The following is a 5,560-nucleotide window of genomic DNA, read 5'->3' as shown; positions in this document are numbered from 1 at the left end:
AACATATAAAAAAATAAACGTTGAAGATGTCCACTACACAAACTTGACACCTATACTATGCAAAAGTGTGCAGTTTTCATGTCTGAAGCGTCCACCATTCCCAATGTGTCACCAATGCTCACAGAACTGCGCGTGACTATTGTAAACACGAAACAGTGCATAGGAGGACGAAATTATTTACAGGACGGACGTCACTAAACCCTCATGATTTATTGATGCCCGTGTCATATATTAAGGGAGCTGTCGAGTTCGAAATTTTGGAGGCTGCAAATGAGTCATAGATCAGCGCGCAAAGTCATTATTGATGAGCTGTGCATGCGTGTGATAGGAACGATATTCTTCTTCCCACGGTCCCGGTGTACAAGTATGGCGTTTGTCTTCCGCATGCCTACCAGATCACCCTGGGAGTGAGGAACAAACAACGTCTGTATTTGACGCTGGCAAGCACATCTGCGCTTAATTTGTGTTAAAGAGTTCTGGGCAGTACACACAGCCTTTTTATAAGTAAGGAAGAGCGTTGTGTCCCGTACGATATGTGGGATATGGTAGAATGCGCTGTAAGATGTCCGATCCTGCGCACAAATTTATCTGAAAGGGATTGAGGAAAAAAGAATTGAAAGGGGCTGTTCTTCCTCTAGTGAGATATCGAACGAACGAAATTATTTAACGGCCCCCACGAGGTAATAAACTGAGTGCGCGGCTTACACAGTTTTTCAACATATTCATATACACATTGACAACGATTTGTCTATTGATCGTCTGTTCAATAAAACAGTGAATGTTCTATATGTTCTATTCAGGTACAGCGTTGATCGCAGCTCACAGGGACTCGTTCGCTGGATTTTGGGCCGGCCGGTTGTGCCCCCGCGATCGCCGACGACAGCGCAGCTCTGGCCGACTGGCCCACCCTAAGTCATCTCCTGACGCCTACAAGAGCTATCGCTGGATGGTGCCCCGTCCTCGGACTTCTGCGACCGTGTCTATCTTTCATATCTTCTCCTTACTTGCAGATGTCGCTGTCCCTGCGCCACACTCTTTCTTTCCCACTCTCTCTACCTCCATACCTTTTAATCCTATCCTTTTAGTGCCTCCTTATCCCCATCCCTTGTGAGCTACTGTCAAGGTATTGCACTCTGATGCAGACAGTTACGGGGCTCACTTTTATCTTCTTTTCATTTAAGAATCTCATCAGAAGAAGCTCGCAGGTTATGCTTCCGTAGAAATACATAGTATAATGGCCTGGGAACATTTTATCCCTCCTCCTTTGTACATGAAATGTGCTCAAGGTGCTCAAGGACCGCTCTATAATAAATTGTCACCGAAGAAAGGAATGGCTTTAAAGAGTCACTAGAGAGGCATATTTCACTCTAGAAAGAGATAAAAGAAGAAGTAGAAAAGTAGGAGGAAGAGAAGTAGTAGGAGAAGAAAGAAACACACAACATAATGGCAGGGAAAAAAAAAAAAGAAACGCTTGCACCGATTTCCGCAAGATCAATCCAAACAAATGAACGGGTGGCAACTCGTTGCCGAAGTGATCGATTCTCTTGGCGCCCATCTCTCGCATTTCGTTATCGTCTGCTTGAGCGCCTGAAGTTTGCTACGTCGGTGCATACTATTTAAGGAAAATGATCACGCCCGTTTAACCTCAGGGTCGCGCTCATTTACACGCCGAGCTGTACGTCCACCTTGAACGACGAGACCCTACAACGATATCCGCAGTAAGGTCAAGTCACGTAGAAGCTGTATTTCCATAACCTGCACGCAGGCAGGCATTGCATCTTCCTCCATCACGCTTTCACACATACACGCCGGTCTCCTTGTGGGGCCACGCTCTTGTTGGAATCGTGCCTTCATTAGCTGCAGCATCATGGCTTAGTTCTTGTATGAGACGTCGTGTGCATTGTCTCCGCCCATCACTGCAGTGCGCGTTCTTTTTGGCGCCGCATTACAGACGGCACCACCCCGCCGCAGTGGTCTATACTGGCTAATGTACTCGGCTTCTGACCCGCAGGTCGCAGGATCGAATCCCGGCTGCGGCGGCTGCATATCCGATGGAGGCGGAAATGTTGTAGGCCCGTGTGCTCAGATTTGGGTGCACGTTAAAGAACCCCAGGTGGTCGAAATTTTTGGAGCCCTCCACTACGGCGTCTCTCATATTCATATGGTGGTTTTGGGACGTTAAACCCCACAAATCAATCAATCAATTACTGACGGCCCCGACGTGGTGGCGATCATAATCGATAAGCTTCACTTCTGCTATGCAATGCAATGCACCTTCGATCTTGATGAACCCAATGTTTAATTCTGTGAATCTTGACCCCCCCTCCCAATATTGCTTGATTTTTTTTTGATGTTTCTCTTCTACTCGCTCTTCTCCTACACAGATGTATTTTAGTCAAGTTGTGTTACTCATATACTAATCGCGTGCTTTCTTTGTTATGATGTTTTTCTTCTACTCGCTCTCCTCTTACACAGATGTATTTTAGTGAAGCTGTGTCACTCATGTACTGATATTGTGTTTGTGTTTGTGCCCCTCCTGCTTGGGCATTTTTGGCCTGCAGTATTTCACAAATAAATAATAAATAATAGGGCACTGACGTTGGGGCTGGAGACTGAAACACGGAAACGGGACGTGACTGATTCAACCAAAGACTGAGCAGTGTCGCTACAACTCGGTATTCGAACGATGCGCTGCTCTTTAACTGGTATGCGACTATGAATCTATGTGTGGGCCATGTATTGTTCTAAGACAGTCACTGACTCGAAACTGGCCACCCCGGTCACATTTTGACTGAGTTGAAATACCAACTTCCGTGTACTTATATTGAACGCTTGTTTCGGAACCTTACTTTGATGATCGTGTGTTTAAGAATGTGTGCGTGCGCGCGCGCGTGCTTGTGTGTGTGCGTGTGTGTGAGTGAGTGAGTGAGTGTGTGTGTGTGTGTGTGTGTGTGTGTGTGTGTGTGTGTGTGTGTGTGTGTGTGTGTGTGCATGCGTACGTGTCATTTCTATTAGTATTCTTTGGTATTCTTTCGCAATCTGTCCCCGGTGATATTAGGGAGTGTCCATCCATGGTGATACCTGACGTGACAATTCACATGCAAATGATTCACCACATGACAACGCAAGCTTCATCTTTGGCGTCACATGCTTAACTTCAAACATGCGTACTTGCTGTGTTGTACAGTAGCCTTTATATATGGGCATGATAAGCTTGCCCTCATAAACACGTATACGTATATGGAATGACCGTGAATAGACTATGCACCCGATATGCGGACTACCCAAATCATACAACGACGCCCATCAGCCTCGTAAAAATGTGCTCAAAATGCGGCACAGCGGGGAATCTGTCGGAATTTCATTGGCGAATGCGTTCTGTCAAAAAATAAAAAAAGATGAGTTACGAAAGAACATTTTCGCAATTTCTGCCTCTGTTCTTTCTCTTCTGAAGTTTGAGAGAAGTTCCCCTCGTTGGATCAGTGGCTAGGGTGCTCGGTTGTTGACACTAAGGTCGCGTGTTTGATCCCAGCCACATCCCAGCCACATCCCAAACTATGGCATCTCTCATGTACGTATCTTGGTTTTGGGATCTATTACAACGTATTTATCATTAGGTTAAGGGAAAAGAACATTTTTTCGTGCCGAAGAACATCCTGATTATACGTGCGATGTACCTGAACGTTCGAACACGGCTGATAAAGAATTCGCACAGTGTTGTCCTGAGAAGCGACGCTAAATCAGGACAAGATAAAAAGAAGAGCAAAGAAAAAATACGGAAAATAGGATCAGTGCGTGTTGCCCAAAATTTTACTCGTAGGGTGAGTGATGGGAGCGCCATATATTCATGATTTCCACGCAGCATGCAATATTACGCTGATAATCAACTATAGAGCCTCGCACTTTGCTTTTTTTTTTCACCACTATTTTTCTCATCACGTTTCTACAAACTCTTCCTTCTCAGCACCTAATCTATATAAGTTTTCCGACTTCACCAAAAGCGTGAGTGGATTGCTTTAAAGGCTAGAGCCCGCCAGAAAATTCACCGAAAATGTAGGGCGATCGAAGAAGGAGCGAATCGATGCAAACCAAATTTCTATTGTTTCTTTTGTTTTGATGCTGACGCGCAAACAATACACGATCGTATATGCGGCGTTTCAATAAGTGAACGCCCGTGCCGGGTGAAGCCGTCTTATCCCACGCGAAATTCGTCAAAAAAATATTAATCTCAAAGAAGGTGGCAGTAAAGGAAGTCAGAACAAATCTGAGCCGAGTAAGAAAGTGAATACATTGTCAGCTGCTGCTAAGAAACAGTTTTTGTCTTGTTTTTGCTCAGTATTACAGTTGATTTTGTTTCGTTTCAAATGTTGTGTTGCCGAAAGAACTGCGACGGCCCATTAGCAAAGCGAAGCGTTAGTGATTTCCACGCGTCAGCAAGGTGCGATGTAAATGATCTTGAGTTGTTTGCCGGAAAATCATTACGGTCTCGGTAAAACGTTAGCGCCCAGTTACGATAGTTACAGTGGGGACAAAGCTGTTAAAAGTATAGATAAGTAAATATGTGGGGTTTAACGCCCCAAAACCACCATATGAATATGAGAGACGCCTTAGTGCAGGGCTCCGTAAATTTCGACCAACTGGGGTTCTTTAACGTGCACCCAAATCTGAGCACACTGGCTACAGCATTTCCGCCTCCATCAAAAATACAGCCGCCGCAGCCGGAATAGGTGTGAAAAGGAAACCTATATATATATATATATATATATATATATATATATATATATATATATATATATATATATATATATATATATATATATATATATATATATATATATATATATATATATATATGCATTCGTATTCGTATTGCGCGTGCGAGCCGGTTTCATTATACGTTGTTTCTTTGTTAAAGTCAGCCTCCCACCAACTTCAAAATAAATGGTTGTACTGCCATAACGAGTACCTGTGTTACACTTTGCGCTCATGACAGCTCCGGCTTCATATCCAAGTGCTACGGGCCAAATATTATCATCAAGGCACTCAAAGAATAAAAAGAAGAAGACTTCTCTATTTGTAGTTCAGCCTGCACTGTGCCAAGTGACGACGACTGCATGCGACAACATGCGAAAGCCCGGGACCCTGAAGTTATCTGCACTTAAAATATTTAAGCAAATATGAAAAAAAGAGTGCTAAGCATCACGTGAATGAAGAACATTAGGTAATGAGGAAGGAGACACTCAAATAGGGAGTTTCTATAACCACCCATTGCATGAAATAGAGAGAATGTGAAGACAATAATTTGCTACAATTCCAACCGACTGCCACATGTTTCCCAGCTAACCTTAGACGCAACTTACCCATCCACCAGAAAGAACAATGTATGCTCTGCCTCACTACTTGCGTGCAGTGAAGCAAAGACTACTCAAAAGGTCCGTCAGCTAATCGTCAACAATTGCCCGCTGTGTGCACTTTGGCAACAGAGATCGAAAGTTTCAATCAATATGCCCTGCATGCCTTAATTATTCATCCAGGTGGCTGTGCTGCGTGCGTGAGCAAT

The sequence above is a fragment of the Rhipicephalus microplus genome, chromosome 2, assembly GCF_043290135.1.
Source record: "Rhipicephalus microplus isolate Deutch F79 chromosome 2, USDA_Rmic, whole genome shotgun sequence".
NCBI lineage: Eukaryota > Metazoa > Arthropoda > Arachnida > Ixodida > Ixodidae > Rhipicephalus > Rhipicephalus microplus.
Note: the sequence above shows the minus strand (reverse complement) of the source record.